Source organism: Hyperolius riggenbachi, chromosome 11 (genome assembly GCF_040937935.1).
Source record: "Hyperolius riggenbachi isolate aHypRig1 chromosome 11, aHypRig1.pri, whole genome shotgun sequence".
Lineage (NCBI taxonomy): Eukaryota > Metazoa > Chordata > Amphibia > Anura > Hyperoliidae > Hyperolius > Hyperolius riggenbachi.
This window is the reverse complement of record NC_090656.1, coordinates 148,893,210-148,916,019: the sequence shown is the minus strand read 5'-3', so window position 1 is coordinate 148,916,019 and position 22,810 is coordinate 148,893,210.

Below are 22,810 nucleotides of genomic sequence, written 5' to 3'. Positions count from 1 at the left end.
TAGATGTGATATACTTGGACTTTGCAAAAGCCTTCGACACTGTTCCCCACAGAAGTCTGGTGCAAAAGTTGAGGATGCAAGGACTGGGGAAGAGTCTGTGTGCATGTATAGGGAACTGGCTAATGGACAGAAAACAAAGAGTTGTGGTCAATGGATCATACTCAAAATGGGAGACTGTTAGCAGTGGGGTCCCTCAGGGGTCTGTACTGGGTCCAGTGCTCTTCAATTTATTTATTAATGACCTAGTAGATGCAGTAGTGAGCAATGTTGCTATTTTTGCAGATGATACAAAATTGTGCAGAATCATCAACTCTCATGAAGATAGTGTCATATTGCAACAGGATCTGGATAGGATGGCTATATGGGCACATACATGGCAGATGAAATTCCAATGTTGACAAATGTAAAGTCATGCATTTTGGTCGTACCAATGGTCTAGCACCATACAAAATAAATGGGATACAGTTGGGGACATCAAACTTGGAGAAGGACTTAGGAGTACTCATTGACAACAAGTTAAATAATCATACTCAATGCCAAGCAGCTGCAGCTAAAGCTAACAAAATTTTGGGATGCATTAAAAGGGAAATAAAAACTCGAGATGCTAGCATAATATTGCCCCTGTTTAACTCTCTAGTAAGGCCACATCTGGAATATGGAATTCAGTTCTGGGCACCACATTACAAAAAAGATATTGCCGTTTTAGAGCAGGATGGAAGGTCTCACTTATCAAGAAAGGTTAGATAAACTGGGTTTATTTAGTCTAGAGAAAAGACGCCTTAGAGGGGATCTAATTAACATGTATAAATACATCAGAGGGCAATATAATAGCTTGGCGGATGAGCTTTTTGTCCCTAGGCCTTCTCAAAGGACTAGAGGACATGATCTGCGCATGGAGGAAAAACATTTTAGACATTTATTTAGGAAAGGGTTCTTTACAGTAAGAGTGATTAAGATGTGGAATGCATTGCCACAGGAAGTTGTTATGGCAAACTCTATACCTGCATTTAAAGGGGGCTTAGATGCTTTCCTTGCGTTGAAAGACATCCATGGCTACAATTACTAGGTAATGCCTAATGATGTTGATCCAGGGATTTTATCTGATTGCCATCTGGAGTCGGGAAGGAATTTTTCCCTTTAGGGGCAAATTGGACCATGCCTTGTAAGGGTTTTTTCGCCTACCTCTGGATCAACAGGGATATGTGAGGGAGCAGGCTGGTGTTGTACTTTGTACTGGTTGAACTCGATGGACGTATGTCTTTTTTCAACCAAAATAACTATGTAACTATGTATGTAACTATATAATTTGAATTCTGGTAAATTCTGGTTAATTTCCACCCTTTGAAAACGACCCTTAGAAGACGACCCGAAGTCGGCCGACCCGACTACCAGACTGATTGAACATACTATACCATAGCTCCCTTTGTGGGTGACACTGCATACAGCACACAGAGAGACAGAGACAGTTAGCTAGGCTGTTCTTTATTGCGGAAACCACCCCAAAACAAAAACTCTTTTGAGGGCTCATATTCTATTCTTTTTCGTGTGTGTGTGTGTGTGTGTGTGTGTGTGTGTGTGTGTGTGTGTGTGTGTGTGTGTGTGTGTGTGTGTGTGTGTGTGTGTGTGCGAGAGAGAGAGAGACAGACACTGCATACAGGGCAGGCCACAGTCATTGCTGGGCCTTACAGTTCTACTACCGTCTTCTATCTATTACAAGCCAGCACACTGTCTATCCAGTCATGCTCGAATGTACCCAAATTCTATTTGAGTACATTCGAATTCGGGCCCGGGTAAAATTCAGATTCGGACATGATCACGACCATAGAATTCAATTCGAATTCGAGTCGTGATCGGTTAAACTTTTTTTCTGCATTTCTTGTTTATTCTTCTTCACCGTCTTCACTTTCTTCTTTTTCTTCTCTCCATCTTTTTCTTCACCGTCTTCTTTTTCTGTTTTACCATTCTTCTTTCTCATCACCATCATCTTCATCATCTTCTTCTTTATTGGCACCTGGTTCTTCTTCTTCTTCACCTGATTCTTCTTCTTCTTCTTCTGGTTCATCCTCACTTGGTTTTTCATCTTCTTCTTCACCTGGTTCTTCTTCTTCTTCATCATCTGGTTCTTCTTCTTCTTCATCATCTGGTTCTTCTTCATCATCATCATCTGGTTCTTCTTCACTTGGTTCTTCTTCTTCAGCTCCATCTGCCGACAGGAATCTCCCTCTACAGGTGCGTTGCACCTTTTGCTGGGTTCTCTCAAAATATATGCTTGTGGAGGATTTCCGCAGTGTAAGCGCACGTTCTGTGCGCTGACCACGGAGAGAATTCCACAATCGTTACAGTATGACCAGCCAAACCGAAATTCCCAGTGTAGAGGGAATTTCCGATTTGTACGATTTTGTCGAATATGGGTCCTGTGTCTTTAAGAGGTTTAAGATACTGGACTCTGAAACCAGAGATGAGTTCATATCAGAATGTTCCAGATTCTTGGCAAATCCTGAATTTCAGGCCACCAATATTTCCACTTGGAGTGGTCAGATTGCTTACAATCTTTTCCAAGGGGATCTGTTTATGTGGGCTGATGAGTATGCCAGACACAAGAATCTGAGACATAACCCTCGTAGGTTTTTGGCTCATGTTTTCTCTTGCAAGCTTGGAACTTCCATGCCATGTTACTTCTATGAGTTTTTCCCTGCAGTGCAAGATGCTGATCAGATGGGTTTATGCAACACCTCTCAGTCATTACCATATGTTAATGAGTTGGTGCGTGCAGGCCAGTCTGTTGATTCGGCTTTTCAGCCAAAAGATTCGTTGCCCATAGCAACTACTAATAAGGAGGTTATTTCTGTCAAGTCTGAAATGTGCAAAACCATTCAGTATGATAATCAGTTCAATGTTTCTGTTGCCACTTCAGGTTCTAAGCAGATGCAAGAGAACTGCCTGGATACCTTTCTTGCATTTAAACAGCAGACATGCAAAGTTGCTAAAAAGGGAAAAACTAAAAATCGCAAGCATCTGAATAAAACACTCCCTATTGATGTTTACAATGATGTTGCTCAGTCTCCGGGTTTTTTACTCCAATCCAAAACTTTTGTGGATCGTTTAATAGGCAGAATTATTTTCTATATTAAAGGAGTAAGAAAGTCTATGCATGTACCTGACCCCAACCCGTATGAGAGCTACTTAGATACCGGGTTGTTTGAGCCCCCATTTGCTCCCTGGGATATTGGAGCGTTGGTTGAGGAATTCGAGATGGATTGGAAGGCGTTTTGCGATTTCTATATTGCAGAAAGCACAGAGACGCTAAACGCTTGTATAAATTCCTTGTACACTTTGATAGATTCTGATGAGTGTGACAAATGTTTTGTGAATCCAGTGATGTGTGTGTGGCAGACGAATTTGGATGAATTGCACACACACCAATCAATTGATTCCAATAAAGAGACATCGTTATCGGATGATCCTGCTTTTCTGGGGTAAAGCATGTGAGTCTAGACATTGTGCGATCTGAAATGATTGCACAATGGTTGACACGGTGGTTGACTCCTGTGCGAATCCTGAAAGATTCTCTCCTGACTGTGTGCAGTTTGAATTTATGCGATCTAAAAACAGATCTGTAAGATCTTCCATCTATGATCCTGCTATGGGGAAAATTCCTAAATTATGCAGCGTCAAAAGTAAAATTAATATGTCTTATAAACCTTCTCCTGTTGTTGTCGCTATTTCTTCTGCAAATGAGTCTTTGTGTCACCCTGTTCACACCTGTAAGGGCCCGTTGCCTAGTGACAGTTGTTCCAGTGTTTCTGTCCTGAACGCCTTACAGTCTGCTCCGCAGATCGCGGAGGCTTGCGCTATGGAAGCGTCAGTTTCACAACCTAAAGCGATGTTGGATTCGCAAGTTTTGCGTTCTGACTCCTCGGATTCGATATTGTTAGCTGAATCTATGAGTGAGACAGCGCTTTGGTTTTGAGAATCTGATGCTGAAGCTTCTTTGCCTTGTCCAGAGAGGCTTTCTCTGAACCTGCCCTGTACCAGGAATGAAAACATGATTTCCATTCGCACTGACATTTGTGAGTCCCTTTCTTGTTCTGAGGAAAATGCTGATTCTGCACCCTGTACTCTGGATGAGTCAATATGGCCTTGCTTAGAATCTCCTGCAGTGTCGCTAGAGGCTCATCTAGGTATTGCTACTATACTCACCTGTTTTTCTGCAGTTTTGGAGTTGCAAGCTAGTTTGACTGCTACGCAGAATTCTGGGTGCAGTGAGATTGAAGTTAGGGAGTCAGTGTGTGTTCCAGTAAATATTCCTGTACATCCCGCTCATGATGATGAAATTCAGTCTCAGCTTATGGTGGAACCATTCCTGGGACATCTGCCCTGCCTGCAGGAGGTTATCTAATGTTAGCCCTGTAACATGGATAGTTCAGACCCCTTCATAGAAAAGTTGGAAAATGACATTTCTGAGGTCTTAGTTGATGTTTTGGAGGTTTCCAAGTTCCTCCTAAAGGGTGCAGGACTTCTAGGAGATACCTCCTGCCCCTCAGATCCGTCTGAGGTTTTGCCCACTTCAGTGGGCTTTGCTGTTGTGCTGACTACCTTTGCAGCTCTGGTGGAGCTTTACGCATGTGGAGTCAATGATGATATTACAGTCACAGAGATTTCTGAATTTGAGTCCGAATCTTCTTTTGAAAGACCAGTACCTGTGGCCTCTACTTGTGATGATTTTTTGCCCGGTCCTGGTTTTGGTCTTGTCGTGTCGGACTCTGAGGTTGGCAGTTACCTGACATGTCCTGAGGTTTCTCCTGTGCTGGTGTACCCCAATGTGTTCTGTGATCCAGAAAGCCCAAGTATGCCACGGTTCCCAACATGCTCAGATGCTTCCTCGGTGGAGACATGTTCTGATATTGCCTGCCTGTTTGCATGCCCAGAAGTGGTCCCTGAAAGTCCTGATCAGGATGGGTGTCCGGGTAATTCTGAATCCAGAATAATTATAGGTTCCATAGGGGTTCTTGGTGGTTCTCCATGTGAGCCTGGTGAGCGTTCTGGCCTCTTGGGATCTCTGCAGAGCTCCAAAGGGTTTTGGGAGATTCCGGGAGAGATTTTGCTTGGTACCCTGGATAGGATCAACAGTGGCTTTTGTTTTGAAAGAGACACTTCGAACAGGTATTGTGGCAGGTTTGGTGTTTTCGGACGCTCCCTGGAAGGTGGTGGGTATTGTCTGGAGGGTGTCGATGGCTTCTTCTCTGGCATTCATAGTCCTGATGGGTGTTACACTGAGACTTGTAGTACTGATGGGCATGTTTCGGTGGCTTCTGCTTCCGATGAGGTCGGTTTTGGGTGGACTGACTCTGGAATTGGGCCTTGTCGGGCTGTCCCGGCCTTCATGAGTCTTCAGTTAGAGTTTTGTGGAAATACCAGTTGTGAGGAACGTCTGAAATCCGTCCCTGGGGGGGGGGGGGGGTACTGTAATGATCCGCTCAGCTGGCTGCACAGGCAGACAGCTGTTTGACCATTCCTTATGTTTGTATGTTTGAGAGATGCAGGTCTCTGGAAAAGAGACCTGACTTCATCTTGCAACTTTCAGAGTTGCTTTGCTGAGGGATTTGCATACATGCAAATTGCCCAGCTGTCTCGTTTGAGGACTGGCAGTATAAAAGCCTCCTGCTGACCAGAAGGCTTTGCTGGTCATAACGGTTTGTTAAATCACTCCTGGAGTGTCAGCCTTTCCTGTTGGATTGTTGTAGTTAGCTTAGAGTAATTCTGGGGACTGCACTAGGCAGCCTCTCTAGTGCAGTTAGCCTGCTTATCTGTTTTGTCTGTATTGCCTCTCTGTTGCGATTGTCCCGTCGCCAACGGTAGTCGTCAGGAAATCGTTCTGTCTGTCTTGGAGTATAGCTGGAGCAGCGGTTGCTACCAGCTATCTCATTGCCCTGTCTTGCTTGGATCACACTAGCCCCTAGCGGTAGTGGCTGTGGATCTTTCTGATCTGTGATCCTGTCCCTGAACTTGGATCGCACTCGCTCTGGCGGTAAGAGCAGAGGATCCTGCTAACTCTGTTTCTATACTTGGATCACACTCGCTCTAGCAGTAAGAGCAGTGGATCCTGCTAGCTCTGTTACTTTACCTGGATCGCACTCGCTCTGGCGGAAAGAGCAGTGGATCTTTCCTATCTTACTTCCCGTCCGTCTGTCTTGATACGAACGCTTGCTGTAGGCTCGGTGAGGTAACCGTTAAGCAAGCGCTCGCGTTCTCTGTTTCGTGTTTGTGTGGCGGGGGTTAGTTAGGCGTGCTTGTCTCTGTTGTGCTTAACATGTGGAGACCGCGCTGTAAACGCGTTCGCTGTTGCGAATGAGTGCGGGGTTCGCGTTTAGTTAGCGTTTGTTATTTTCCTTATCTTCTCATTGTATGATTTGCTGTGCCTTTGCTACTCTCGTGCCCTGTCTTGCTTAAGCCTTGTGTCACCTCTGGCAATCGCCTCTCTCGCGATTGCGTTCCTGCTTTGTTTCTGCTGTTGTGTGTGCACCGTCCCGGGTTGGCGACTAGATTGGTGCACATACATACATTCTGTCCCTGTGCTCATTCTCATTCACAATCGCTTCTCTTGCGATTGCGTTCTCACTTGGTTTCCTCTGCTGGGTGTCCACCGTCGCAGGTTGGCGGCTAGATTGGTGGACATACATACATTCCTCATCTGTGCTTATTCGGTCTTGTGTCGCTGATAGCAATCACCATCTCTTGCGATTGCCTTATCACCTGATCTTCATGGTTGTGTGTTCATCGTCGCAGGGTGGCGACTAGATTGGTGGACACACATACCCTCTGTTGCTTTGCTCTCTCTCTTTCAGGGCTATCTTGTCCTGCGTTTCTTCCCTTAGTACAATTCCTGTCTGGCGACTGTGGCAGGGCAGAGGATCTGTTCCTCTGCACTCCACAGCTCCATCTGCCGACAGGAATCTCCCTCTACAGGTGCGTTGCACCTTTTGCTGGGTTCTCTCAAAATATATGCTTGTGGAGGATTTCCGCAGTGTCAGCGCACGTTCTGTGCGCTGACCACGGAGAGAATTCCACAATCGTTACAGTATGACCAGCCAAACCGAAATTCCCAGTGTAGAGGGAATTTCCGATTTGTACGATTTTGTCGAATATGGGTCCTGTGTCTTTAAGAGGTTTAAGATACTGGACTCTGAAACCAGAGATGAGTTCATATCAGAATGTTCCAGATTCTTGGCAAATCCTGAATTTCAGGCCACCAATATTTCCACTTGGAGTGGTCAGATTGCTTACAATCTTTTCCAAGGGGATCTGTTTGTGTGGGCTGATGAGTATGCCAGACACAAGAATCTGAGACATAACCCTCGTAGGTTTTTGGCTCATGTTTTCTCTTGCAAGCTTGGAACTTCCATGCCATGTTACTTCTATGAGTTTTTCCCTGCAGTGCAAGATGCTGATCAGATGGGTTTATGCAACACCTCTCAGTCATTACCATATGTTAATGAGTTGGTGCGTGCAGGCCAGTCTGTTGATTCGGCTTTTCAGCCAAAAGATTCGTTGCCCATAGCAACTACTAATAAGGAGGTTATTTCTGTCAAGTCTGAAATGTGCAAAACCATTCAGTATGATAATCAGTTCAATGTTTCTGTTGCCACTTCAGGTTCTAAGCAGATGCAAGAGAACTGCCTGGATACCTTTCTTGCATTTAAACAGCAGACATGCAAAGTTGCTAAAAAGGGAAAAACTAAAAATCGCAAGCATCTGAATAAAACACTCCCTATTGATGTTTACAATGATGTTGCTCAGTCTCCGGGTTTTTTACCCCAATCCAAAACTTTTGTGGATCGTTTAATAGGCAGAATTATTTTCTATATTAAAGGAGTAAGAAAGTCTATGCATGTACCTGACCCCAACCCGTATGAGAGCTACTTAGATACCGGGTTGTTTGAGCCCCCATTTGCTCCCTGGGATATTGGAGCGTTGGTTGAGGAATTCGAGATGGATTGGAAGGCGTTTTGCGATTTCTATATTGCAGAAAGCACAGAGACGCTAAACGCTTGTATAAATTCCTTGTACACTTTGATAGATTCTGATGAGTGTGACAAATGTTTTGTGAATCCAGTGATGTGTGTGTGGCAGACGAATTTGGATGAATTGCACACACACCAATCAATTGATTCCAATAAAGAGACATCGTTATCGGATGATCCTGCTTTTCTGGGGTAAAGCATGTGAGTCTAGACATTGTGCGATCTGAAATGATTGCACAATGGTTGACACGGTGGTTGACTCCTGTGCGAATCCTGAAAGATTCTCTCCTGACTGTGTGCAGTTTGAATTTATGCGATCTAAAAACAGATCTGTAAGATCTTCCATCTATGATCCTGCTATGGGGAAAATTCCTAAATTATGCAGCGTCAAAAGTAAAATTAATATGTCTTATAAACCTTCTCCTGTTGTTGTCGCTATTTCTTCTGCAAATGAGTCTTTGTGTCACCCTGTTCACACCTGTAAGGGCCCGTTGCCTAGTGACAGTTGTTCCAGTGTTTCTGTCCTGAACGCCTTACAGTCTGCTCCGCAGATCGCGGAGGCTTGCGCTATGGAAGCGTCAGTTTCACAACCTAAAGCGATTTTGGATTCGCAAGTTTTGCGTTCTGACTCCTCGGATTCGATATTGTTAGCTGAATCTATGAGTGAGACAGCGCTTTGGTTTTGAGAATCTGATGCTGAAGCTTCTTTGCCTTGTCCAGAGAGGCTTTCTCTGAACCTGCCCTGTACCAGGAATGAAAACATGATTTCCATTCGCACTGACATTTGTGAGTCCCTTTCTTGTTCTGAGGAAAATGCTGATTCTGCACCCTGTACTCTGGATGAGTCAATATCGCCTTGCTTAGAATCTCCTGCAGTGTCGCTAGAGGCTCATCTAGGTATTGCTACTATACTCACCTGTTTTTCTGCAGTTTTGGAGTTGCAAGCTAGTTTGACTGCTACGCAGAATTCTGGGTGCAGTGAGATTGAAGTTAGGGAGTCAGTGTGTGTTCCAGTAAATATTCCTGTACATCCCGCTCATGATGATGAAATTCAGTCTCAGCTTATGGTGGAACCATTCCTGGGACATCTGCCCTGCCTGCAGGAGGTATTTAATGTTAGCCCTGTAACATGGATAGTTCAGACCCCTTCATAGAAAAGTTGGAAAATGACATTTCTGAGGTCTTAGTTGATGTTTTGGAGGTTTCCAAGTTCCTCCTAAAGGGTGCAGGACTTCTAGGAGATACCTCCTGCCCCTCAGATCCGTCTGAGGTTTTGCCCACTTCAGTGGGCTTTGCTGTTGTGCTGACTACCTTTGCAGCTCTGGTGGAGCTTTACGCATGTGGAGTCAATGATGATATTACAGTCACAGAGATTTCTGAATTTGAGTCCGAATCTTCTTTTGAAAGACCAGTACCTGTGGCCTCTACTTGTGATGATTTTTTGCCCGGTCCTGGTTTTGGTCTTGTCGTGTCGGACTCTGAGGTTGGCAGTTACCTGACATGTCCTGAGGTTTCTCCTGTGCTGGTGTACCCCAATGTGTTCTGTGATCCAGAAAGCCCAAGTATGCCACGGTTCCCAACATGCTCAGATGCTTCCTCGGTGGAGACATGTTCTGATATTGCCTGCCTGTTTGCATGCCCAGAAGTGGTCCCTGAAAGTCCTGATCAGGATGGGTGTCCGGGTAATTCTGAATCCAGAATAATTATAGGTTCCATAGGGGTTCTTGGTGGTTCTCCATGTGAGCCTGGTGAGCGTTCTGGCCTCTTGGGATCTCTGCAGAGCTCCAAAGGGTTTTGGGAGATTCCGGGAGAGATTTTGCTTGGTACCCTGGATAGGATCAACAGTGGCTTTTGTTTTGAAAGAGACACTTCGAACAGGTATTGTGGCAGGTTTGGTGTTTTCGGACGCTCCCTGGAAGGTGGTGGGTATTGTCTGGAGGGTGTCGATGGCTTCTTCTCTGGCATTCATAGTCCTGATGGGTGTTACACTGAGACTTGTAGTACTGATGGGCATGTTTCGGTGGCTTCTGCTTCCGATGAGGTCGGTTTTGGGTGGACTGACTCTGGAATTGGGCCTTGTCGGGCTGTCCCGGCCTTCATGAGTCTTTAGTTAGAGTTTTGTGGAAATACCAGTTGTGAGGAACGTCTGAAATCCGTCCCTGGGGGGGGGGGGTACTGTAATGATCCGCTCAGCTGGCTGCACAGGCAGACAGCTGTTTGACCATTCCTTATGTTTGTATGTTTGAGAGATGCAGGTCTCTGGAAAAGAGACCTGACTTCATCTTGCAACTTTCAGAGTTGCTTTGCTGAGGGATTTGCATACATGCAAATTGCCCAGCTGTCTCGTTTGAGGACTGGCAGTATAAAAGCCTCCTGCTGACCAGAAGGCTTTGCTGGTCATAACGGTTTGTTAAATCACTCCTGGAGTGTCAGCCTTTCCTGTTGGATTGTTGTAGTTAGCTTAGAGTAATTCTGGGGACTGCACTAGGCAGCCTCTCTAGTGCAGTTAGCCTGCTTATCTGTTTTGTCTGTATTGCCTCTCTGTTGCGATTGTCCCGTCAACAACGGTAGTCATCAGGAAATCGTTCTGTCTGTCTTGGAGTATAGCTGGAGCAGCGGTTGCTACCAGCTATCTCCTCTGTTTGTCTTGCTTGGATCGCACTAGCCTCTAGTGGTAGTGGCTGTGGATCCTTCTGATCTGCTTTCTTGGAGTATAGCTGGAGCAGCGGTTGCTACCAGCTATCTCATTGCCCTGTCTTGCTTGGATCACACTAACCCCTAGCGGTAGTGGCTGTGGATCTTTCTGATCTGTGATCCTGTCCCTGAACTTGGATCGCACTCGCTCTGGCGGTAAGAGCAGAGGATCCTGCTAGCTCTGTTACTTTACCTGGATCGCACTCGCTCTGGCGGAAAGAGCAGTGGATCTTTCCTATCTTACTTCCCGTCCGTCTGTCTGTCTTGTCTGATACGAACGCTTGCTGTAGGCTCGGTGAGGTAACCGTTAAGCAATCTCTCGCGTTCTCTGTTTCGTGTTTGTGTGGCGGGGGTTAGTTAGGCATGCTTGTCTCTGTTGTGCTTAACACGTGGGGACCACGCTGTAAATGCGTTCGCTGTTGCGAATGAGTGCGGTGTTCGCGTTTAGTTAGCGTTTGTTATTTTCCTTATCTTCTCATTGTATGATTTTCTGTGCCTTTGCTACTCTCGTGCCCTGTCTTGCTTAAGCCTTGCATCACCTCTGACAATCGCCTCTCTCGCGATTGCGTTCCTGCTTTGTTTCTGCTGTTGTGTGTGCACCGTCGCGGGTTGGCGACTAGATTGGTGCACATACATACATTCTGTCCCTGTGCTCATTCTCATTCACAATCGCTTTTCTTGCAATTGCGTTCTCACTTGGTTTCCTCTGCTGGGTGTCCACCGTCGCAGGTTGGCAGCTAGATTGGTGGACATACATACATTCCTCATCTGTGCTTATTCGGCCTTGTGTCGCTGTTAGCAATCACCATCTCTTACGATTGCCTTATCACCTGATCTTCATGGTTGTGTGTTCATCGTCGCAGGGTGGAGACTAGATTGCTGGACACACATACCCTGTCGCTTTGCTCTCTCTCTTTCAGGGCTATCTTGTCCTGTGTTTCTTCCCTTCGTACAATTCCTGTCTGGCATCTGTGGCAGGGCAGAGATTCGGTTCCTCTGCACTCCACAGCTCCATTTGCCGACAGGAATCTCCCTCTACAGGTGCGTTGCACCCTTTGCTGGGTTCTCTCAAAATATACGCTTGTGGAGGATTTCCGCAGTGTCAGCGCACGTTCTGTGCGCTGACCACGGAGAGAATTCCACAATCGTTACAGGTAGTCACTGAATTTGCTAGGCCTGGCAGTGGCACAGTAGGATTGACCAAGGGGCCAAGGTCCCAGTAGCAGCTGCGACTGACTGACAGGGCTTTATATGCAACACAAGTGTCTGTGGGACACACACACCACAAAAAAAAAAATAGATCACAAGAACAACATTAGCTCTTAAAAAAGCTGTTGAGGACGAGAAGTGCTTTTTAGCAATAAGATCAGCAAGAAAGAGCAACCTAACAAGCTTAACACAAGAGCCTAGCTAAGCTTTCCCTATGTCAGCAGAAAGGCTCTTTCCCTTCTTTAATTACTGCAGCCACTCGAGTGAGTGAAAAGGCTGACGCTGCCTGTCTTTTATAAGGGGGGGTTGCTCCAGGAGGGAGTGTAGCCTGATTGACTACCCTGTGCCTGCTGACTGTGATGTAAAGGGTCAAAGTTGACCCTAATGATGTAGTATAGGGGGTGGGTTTGAACTCGCATATAGTTCGCGGTTCACCGCGAACGCGAACCACCAAAGTTCGCATGAATAAGTTTGCGTGCGAACCGTTCGGGCCATCTCTATAGCTATCGTAGTGGCATAATAGCTGGTGGCATGTGGCAGCAGCAACTTATTCTGTGGACCCTGGCGGTGGGAGCACAGAGAGCAGGTGGTACATACAGCAGCAGGAGTAGGAGGAGGAGTAACCTGTGGCAGCAGGCAATATATTAGGCCATGGCACCTAGCGGTGGTACCATGGCTGTAAATATAACACCGATAATACAGCAGGAGGTTCCAGACAGCAGTCGTGAAGCCCACATTGTGTCCAATACACAACTGGGACAGCACAGTTTTAACCCCAGACACCTCAGAATTTTTTTTACAACAATATATATAGCTATTGTAGTGGCATAATAGCTTGTAGTGCATGGCAGGAGTGACTTATTCTGTAGACCCTGGCGGTGGGAGCACAGTTACAAGCAGCAGGAGGAGGAGGAACGTGTGGCAGCAGGCAATATTGACATGGCACCTAGCGGTGGTACCACAGCACATTTAAACCATAACAACAGCCGCAGTTGGGGCCTGCCCACAACTCAAACAGCACAGTTTTCATCCCAGACACCTCTAGAATTTTTTTTTTACAACAATATAGCTATTTTGTTGGCAAAATAGCTGGTGGCGCATGGCAGCAGCACATTAGACTGTTGACCCTAGCAGTGGAATCACAGTCAGCAGGAGGGTCATGCAGCAGCAGCAGGAGGAGTGGCGTGTGGCAGTAGCAGTATTACAGCATGGCACCTAGCGGTGGTACCACAGCAAAAATAAGAAGAACCAGGCCTAATTTTATTTGCAGGAGGTTGTGCTGTTGACGGTTAGTCTGCCATAGCACTTTTCCCAGCCACCTAGTGTTGAGCTGAAATTTTCATAATTTTGTGTTTCCTTAATTACGGGTGCAGATTTTGCCGGTACGTCACAAATTTGTAATTTTGTAATTGCCCTACAAACCGTAATTCAGAATTCCATCAGCAAAATTTAGATTTCATAATTTTCTGTTTTCTATAGAAACAAAGTTATTTTAATTACAAAAATAAACTTAATTTTGTTTCTAATAAAAATTATGCACATTTGGGTAATGACTAAACTCAGGAAAGTCACTCATTAATTGCAATTACTGATTGCAAATACTGATAATGCAAAGGCCCCTACACATGATGTCGCTTTAAATGTATCAGGAGGCGCTATCTGCCACCACTTTGAAGGCAGGTGCTCTTATCCATGGTGCACTTATTGGTCATGTTGAGACGCTTGGTTTTGGGCCTTGCAATATCTCATAGTGCAAAGGTCCCTGCACGTACTGTCACTTTAAATGCATCAGAAGGCTTTACCTGCAGCCACTTCTAAGGCCAGAAACCCACTAGGAGTGATTTTCTGAGCGCTTTGCGATTTGAAAACGCTTGCTAATGTAATGCTATGGGTGTGATCCCACTAGCGATTAGAAATCGCTCCTAGTGAGTTTCTGGCCTGAGACAGGTGCTCTTTGTCAATGTTAGGGATGCCGCTGGATTCCACGGAATTCTGAATTCCGTGATTCCGGACGGAATTGGGCCAATTTTTTAATTCCACGGAATTTTACGGAATTGACATTTATTTCCTTGCCTATCTATTTTTCTCCCTCCTCCGGGAGGGAGGAGGGTCTCATCTTCCAGGGAATTTTAGTATTTCAAAAGCCAGGAATCGAACCCAGGCGTACTGCTTGGAAGGCAGCTATCCACACCATTATACCACCAACACTACACACTGAAGCCAACCTAGCATGTACCATTGTGATATATCCAAGAGAAAAATGAGCTTGCTTAAGGATTTGTAGGATGTCAAAAGCCAACTCCACATACATTGGCCAGGAATCGAACCCAGGCCTACCACTTGGAAGGCAGCTATCCACACCAATATATCACCAACACAACACACTACAATGCTACATGCTGAAGCCAGCCTAGCATGTACCATTGTGATATATCCAAGAGAAAAATGAGCTTGCTTAGGGATTTGTAGGATGTCAAAAGCCAACTCACATACATTGGCCAGGAATCGAAACCAGGCCTACTGCTTGGAAGGCAGCTATCCACACTATTATGCCACCAACACTACACGCTGAAGCCAACCTAGCATGTACCATTGTGATATATCCAAGAGAAAAATGAGCTTGCTTAGGGATTTGTAGGATGTCAAAAGCCAACTCACATACATTGGCCAGGAATCAAACCTAGGTCTACTGCTTGGAAGGCAGCTATCCACACCATTATACCACGAACACCACACACTACAATGCTACATGCTGAAGCCAGCCTAGCATGTACCATTGTGATATACCCAAGAGAAAAATGTGCTTACTTAGGGAATTGTAGGATGTCAAAAGCCAGCTCACATACATTGGCCAGAAATCAAACCCAGGCCTACCGCTAGGAAGGAAGCTATCCTCACCTTTATACCACCAACTCTACATGCTGAAACTTCTTGGAGCAGACTTACTTCCTCCCTCCAAAAGACACACATACATCCCCATAAAATCATTCAACAGCAACTGTGTGCACAGTCTCTGTGGCACAATCAGTTAGCGCGTTCAGCTGTTAACCGAAAGGTTGGTGGTTCAAGCCCACCCAGGCATGGCCTTGCCTTTTGTGTTCAACAGTTGTCCGAAGAGAACCCCAGATAGCCATGTAAAGTCATCTCTCTCTCTCACTCTCTAGCATGTAGCATTGTAGTGTGCAGTGTTGGTGGTATAATTGTGTGGATAGCTGCCTTCCAAGCGGTAGGCCTGGGTTCGATTCCTGGCCAATGTATGTGAGCTGGCTTTTGACATGCTACAATTCCCTAAGTAAGCTCATTTTTCTCTTGGGTATATCACAATGGTACATGCTAGGCTGGCTTCAGCATGTAGCATTGTAGTGTGTAGTGTTGGTGGTATAATGGTGTGGGTAGCTGCCTTCCAAGTGGTAGGCCTGGGTTTGATTCCTGGCCAATGCATTTGAGTTGGCTTTTGACATCCTACAAATCCCTAAGCAAGCTCGTTTTTCTCTTGGGTATATCACAATGGTACATGCTAGGCTGGCTTCATCATGTAGCATTGTAGTGTTGGTGGTATAATTGTGTGGATAGCTGCCTTCCAAGCGGTAGGCCTGGGTTTGATTCCTGGTCAATGTATGTGAGTTGGCTTTTGACATCCTACAATTCCCTGAAAGACAAGATCCTCCTCCTCCGGTGAACAGGTGCTATGGGCTACCATTTAGCATAAACAAGGTTTCATTTGCGATTACTTTAATTTTTCCGCCGGAATGCGGAATTCCGCAGAATTTCACAAAATTCTGGCGGAAATGTCATAGCGACGGAATTTAGCGCTGGTGGTCATGCATGCAGAGACACTTGACTTTGGGCCTTGCAATATCTGATAATGCAAAGGTCCCTGCACGTGCTGTCACTTTAAATTTATCAGGAGGCTCTGGACTGGAACACAATTTTAAGAACGAATGAATTTCCATGTTAAACATAAAATTCTGATTTGTTTGTGTTACGTAAATGATTGTATTTACGAAAAACGATCGTAATTTACTAAATTACGGCTGATAGCAGGGGCCAGGAACTCCCCTTCAACCCAAGCCTGATTCATCTTGAGCAGTGGTGCCCGGATAATTTTCGTGATCATGGAATAGCCGCGATTCATGAGCACTTTTTCACTATTCAGCTGTAATAGATAGCGGAGATACCGCCGCAGAGACAAGCGGCATGGCGGCTATCTCTGCATATCAGCTGGCAGCCTCTGCCGCGCAGTTACATGCTGCTGCTCTGCCTGGTCCTTCTATTGCACATAGATTGAGGGCTACGCGCGCGCGCTCCAGGCGACAGGACCTTTATGCGAATAGAAGGGGAGTCAGCTGATCTGCCAAGTCAGTTGACTCCAACGGTACTTTGGATTGGCTGAGTGATGGAGGCGGCGCTGCGGGGCATCTCTGTATATATAGTACTAGTCTGTCAGTTGCCCCGTGTCTGCTGTTGCGAATGCTAACGTGTTAACGCTCAGACCCTAGTCAGATCCCAAAGTGTGCTAGAACCAGCTGGAGCTGGGGATCCACACATCCAGATTCTGTTGATAGCTTAAAGTACTAATTGCATTGTATTATCTGTTATGACCTTCTGCTTCCTTTGACTGTTCTCTTGCTTGTTGATTCTGTACCTCTGCCCATCTGATTCCTGTTGCCGACTCTGCCTGAACTTGACACTGAATCAGCCTTCTGTCTTTGTACTTTATCTGTCCGTACGTTGCCTACTCTGCTTGTCTGACCTTCCTGTCCTCACCAGTGACAAGACAAAGACAAGACAAATAACATTTATATTGCGCTTTTTCTCCTAGAGGACTCAGAACGCCAGAGATGCAGCCACTAGGACGCGCTCTATAGGCAGTAGCAGTGTTAGGGAGACTTGCCTAAGGTCTCCTACTGAATAGGTGCTGGCTTACTGAACAGGCAGAGCCGAGATTCGAACCCTGGTCTCCTGTGTCAGAGGCAGAGCCCTTAACCATTACACCATCCTAGCTACTGGTGAAGGATCTGTGGTAGCCTTCACCTACTCCTCAGGTGAAGCTCAGCTGCAGCACTGTCTGTAACACCTGCTCCGCAGGCGTCCGCTAGCTGCAGTATAGTCTTAATCACCTGCTCCTCAGGTGATCAGCCTTTGCAGTACTGTCTGTAACACCTGCTCCTCAGGTGTCCAATAGCTGCAGTATAGTCTTAATCACCTGCTCCTCAGGTGATCAGCCTTTGCAGCACAGTCAGTGGTCCCTGCTCCTCAGGTGTCCACTGGATGCAGAATAGTCTTAATCGCCTGCTCCTCAGGTGATCATCCTTGCAGCACAGTCAGTGGTCCCTGCTCCTCAGGTGTCCACTGGCTGCAGTACAGTCTGAATCACCTGCTCCTCAGGTGATCACTGGCTGCAGTACTGTCTGAGTCACCCGCTCCTCCAGAGATCTCCTCCTCCTCATTACTGTTGCACCAAACACTATCTCACATTGGTTGTCCTGTGTCTGGCTATACTAGCATTATTGGTGATTCTGCAGATCACCACATAATCAGGTATAGCATCTGTATTATTGGTGATACTGCAGATCACCAATAATCAGAAAATCTGTTTTGCTGACACCAATCGTTACAGAACAGCAGACCAAACATTATAGACGCAGTGCGCAGCCAAGTTGAAGTCCTGACCACCTCAGTGAATAATCTCATCGGGGTGATTAATACCCAACAAACTCAGATCATACAACTGTCTGGGACAGCACGGGTACTTCAAACGGCTGTGTAACGATTGGTGTCAGCTAACAGATATTCTGATTATTGGTGATCTGCAGTATCACCAATAATGCAGACGCTATACCTGATTATGTGTGATCTGCAGAATCACCAATAATACCAGTATAGCCAGACACAGGACTACCAACGTGTTAGTGCTTGGTGCAACAGTAAGAGAGAGAGGGAGAAGTCTTCCGAGGAGCAGTAGACTTCAGACAGTGCTGCAGCCAAGTAGCAAGTGACACAAATAGTACTGCAGCCTGTAACGATCGGTGTAACACAGAGAGGGTCTGATTACCGGTGAACTGCAGTCTCACCAGGAATACAGAATATACCCGATTATTGGTGATCTGCAGTATCAGATATATCTACTAACCTCTGGACACTAGGGAGAACAAGTGAGTGTGTGAGGAAACGCGGAAGAGCCGCCGTCTCTCACAGTGAGGCGGCTGTTTCCGCGTTTAGCAGCGCGTCACAACGCGAAAAAACCGCCGCATGCCGCTTAGGCAGAGCGGCGGAATCCGCATTGGTAACGGCGGAATCTGCATCAGAGGCGGCCCCCGCACTAGATACATTGCATGACAGTACGGGTGTGGCTGGGACTGATAGTCCAACAAGATTCAGACTTACACGCGCGCGAGCACAGAGGCAGAGTTTAAATAGCAGTTAGAAGGGAGTCGGCTGATCAGCTGGGTCAGCTGACAAATTCCACTGCTCCCATTGGACCAGCAATTAGGGAGGTCCTGGAAAGGTCCTAGAGTATATATACTGCTGGTTGTTCACTTGCTCTTTGTCTGGCGTGCGATCACATATGTGGGAGCACCCAGATCCGTAGTCAGATCCGCAAGTGTGCCGGGACCAGCTGGAGCTGTAATCCTACACTTAGCTAGATTCTGTTGATAGCTAAAGTACTAGTTTGATTGTATTTATTTGTTATGACTTTTGCCTGCCTTGACTACCCTTTTGAACTCTGATCTTGTACCTCGATATTTCTGATACTCTGTTGCCGAACCCCGGCTCGTTCCTTGACTCTGCTTCTGCCTCCTGATTTTGTACCCCGATATTTCTGATACCCCGTTACTGAACCCTGCCTGTACTTTGACTCTGCCTTTGCCTCCTGATCTTGTACTTTATCTGTCCGTGTGTGTACGACCTGGCTTGTCCGACCTCGAGAACCGACCTTACTGTTAGAGGCGGTTCCTCGTTCTGTTAAGTGACCCTTCCGCCAGAGGGTTACTTTCAGTATATCCTTCCCGCTGGCAGCCTGACTCCTCCCGCCTTGGAGAGCTCAGGTTTGCGGAAGGAATCTGTGCAGCTCTCCTTACTGCACTGAGGCCTAGTCCTCAAAGTGTTACAGTTACACCAAACACTACACTCTACTCAAGTGAACAGAGGTTAGCTAGTATATCGGATTATCAGTGATACTGCAGATCACGTATAATCTGGTATACATCTGTATTTCCTGTGATACTGCAGATCACTGGTAATCAGATCCTCTCTGTGCTTCACCGATCGTTACAGAACGCCAGACAAAAAAATGCAAATGGACGCACACACTGACCGTCTGGGCGCACTTGCCACTTCGGTGGAAAACATCAACCAAGTGCTGGGTAGCCACAAGACTATGATTGATGTCCTGTCAGGCTCTGTGCAAACCCTCCAGACGTCAGTTGATTCAGTGCGATCCTCTCCTAGTACTGACATACGTATGCCTGTACCTGATAAGTTTTCCGGCCACAAGTCTGACTTCCGGAATTTCAGGAGTAGAGTGTTGTCGTATTTCGAGTTGAGACCCCGATCCTCAGGGACTGAGACCCAACGGGTCATCTTTATTAAAACTTTGCTGACTGGGGACTCCCAGTCCTGGGCATACAACCTGCCTCCTACCAATATTGCCCTGACCTCAGTGGAGGAATTCTTTAAGGCCATGGCCATAATTTATGACGACCCTGACCTTGCCGCGTCCTCTGAGCGGAAGCTCAAACTTTTGCGGCAAGGCAGAGGCTCGGTCGAGGATTATGCGGCAGAGTTCCGTAGGTGGTCAGTCACCGCTAGATTCGATAACTTTGCTCTGATGGATTACTTCCTGTCTGGGTTGTCGGAGGAAGTCTCTGATCTAATGTTAACTGTACCCGAGCCCAAGACAGTCGATGAGGCCATATCATCGACCATTCGAGTTGATCGTAGGTTACGCCATCAGAAGCAGGTTAGGGGTAGTCACCGCGTCAGGGTGACATCTTACGCGGCACCATCCGCTACACCCCTAGTAGCACCTTCTCCGCCTGTCTCACCCTCTCTGGCCTTGCCTCCTCCCGAACCAATGCAGATTGGTCGTTCGAAGTTGACCCAGGTGGAGCGACGGCGGAGAATGACGGAACAGCTGTGCCTGTATTGCGCAGCAGCAGGGCATAGGGTGCGAAACTGCCCTAACAAGTCGGGAATCGAGTTTGCCTAGGAGTAGTGGGGGGTGACACCCTAGGCACACAATTTTCACCCCTTAAAGAGAAAAAATTGCTTCTCCCCTGTACTATCACATGGGAGAATAAGTCCGTAGCCACTGAAGCGTTTGTTGATTCTGGCTCAGCGGCTAATTTTATAGATCTTGAATTTGCTCAGTAGTTGGGTATTCCCCTCACTCCAGTAAGTCCCCCCATTCAGGTCACGGCAGTAGACGATTCCCCTCTGCAACGGGATCGCCCACTGTCACAGACCCCGGAGGTGAAGGTCGTCATAGGGGTACTGCATGGGGAGCAGTTACGATTTTTTGTGTTACGCATGTCTACCTCCACTATTATCCTAGGCATGCCGTGGCTGCAAATCCATTCTCCGCACATAGACTGGGCTACGGGTCAGGTAACCAGATGGTCCGGTCATTGTCACCAACGGTGTTTAGGGAAGGTGACATTGGGTCGGACCAAGATTCTTGTGGAGGGGGTTCCCGAAGAGTATCCAGAGTTCTCTGATGTATTTTGTCCTAAGTCTGCTGATCAGTTACCCCCTCATCGCCCGTTCGATTGCCCCATTGATCTCCGTGCTGGTTGTATGCCTCCTAGGGGTCACCTGTATAACTTGTCCGGTCCAGAGAAGATGGCTATGCAGGAATACATTCGTGATAACTTAGCCAAGGGGTTCATCCGGCCCTCCCGGTCGCCTGCTGGGGCCGGTTTCTTTTTCGTTAAAAAGAAAGACGGAGGTCTCCGACCTTGTATTGATTATCGGGGCCTCAATAAGATCACGATAAAAAATCGCTATCCGTTACCCTTGATAGACGATTTATTTACGCAAGTCACAGCCGCAAAGATCTTCTCTAAATTGGATCTGAGGGGGGCATACAATCTAATCCGCATCAGAGAGGGTGATGAGTGGAAGACGGCCTTCAACACACCCGACGGGCATTACGAGTACCTAGTGATGCCCTTCGGGTTGTGCAATGCGCCAGCCGTCTTCCAAGAATTAATCAATGAGGTATTCCGAGAGGTTTTGGGTAGATTCGTGTTGGTATACCTCGATGACATACTAATTTATTCCAATAACCTCTCCGAACACAGGGTTCACGTAAAATTTGTCCTAAACAAATTAAGACAGAATTGGCTCTACGCGAAGGTGGAAAAGTGTATATTTGAAGTGACCACGGTCACGTTTCTGGGATACGTAATTTCCACCTCGGGCCTCTCAATGGATCCTGCCAAGGTCACAGCCGTGTTGGAGTGGCCACAGCCAGTGGGGTTGAAGGCCCTGCAGAGATTTTTGGGGTTCGCGAACTATTACAGGAGGTTCATTAAGGGATACTCCACTTTAGTTGCCCCCCTTACCAGTCTCACGAAAAAAGGGGCGGATACCAACCACTGGTCTCCTGAAGCTGTGGCGGCATTTGCTTTATTGAAAAAATTATTTTGCTCAGCACCAATTTTGAGGCATGTTGACACGTCCTTTCCCTTCATTGTGGAGGTTGATGCCTCAGAAGTTGGGGTGGGGGCGGTGCTGTCGCAACGGTCTGGGTTGCAGGGCAGATTACACCCATGTGCTTATTTTTCCCGCAGGTTTTCACCTGCAGAAAAAAATTATGATATAGGCAACCGGGAACTTCTGGCTATTAAGTTGGCATTTGAGGAGTGGCGCCACTGGTTAGAGGGGGCAGAACAGACGATCACAGTTTACACCGACCATAAGAACTTGGAATACATCGAGGGGGCGAAGAGATTGAGTCCCCGTCAGGCCCGATGGTCTTTGTTTTTTACAAGGTTTAGGTTTATAATCACGTACACCCCAGGCAGCAAAAACGTCAAGGCAGATGCCCTTTCCAGGTGTTTTGAACCAGAAACGGCACAGCCACCCGCTCCTGAGTCTATCATCCCGCGGGAACTAGTGTTAGCCGCAACAGAGACTTGGGAGGATTGGACGGAGGTTTTGGGTCCATTTCAGCAGGACGTTCCTGAGGGAAAACCCAAAGGGGTTATGTTTATCCCTTTGCCCTTTCGTTTACAAATCCTGCACCTCTTTCACGCCCATAAGAATGCTGGTCATCCTGGAGCTGCTAGAACGCAGGATCTGATTGCCAGGTGTGCTTGGTGGCCTTCTTTGGCAACAGATTGCAAAGAGTATGTCAGGGAGTGTGCGGTCTGTGCCAAGAGTAAACCCTCCCGGCTGGCATCTGTAGGTAAGCTGCAGCCTTTGCCCACCCCGAGTGAGCCATGGACCCACTTGTCCATGGATTTTGTGGGAGAATTGCCCAGGTCTGAAGGAATGTCTGTCATTTGGGTGGTAGCCGACCGTTTTAGCAAGATGGCCCATTTTGTGCCCCTGAAAGGACTCCCCTCGGCTCAGGAACTGGCCGAGTTGTTCATCATTCACGTCTTCCGGCTGCATGGCATTCCGGAAGACATTGTGTCGGATAGGGGAGTCCAATTTGTCTCTGGTTTCTGGAGGGCATTTTGCCGCCAAATGGGCATGAAGTTGTCTTTTTCGTCAGGCTACCACCCACAGACTAATGGGCAGACGGAACGTATCAACCAGTCTTTGGAACAATTCCTAAGATGTTACGTTGCGGAAGCACAAACTGACTGGGTAAAATTTTTGCCTTTCGCGGAATTTGCACAAAATAATTTGAAGAATTCCTCATCTGGGTTCTC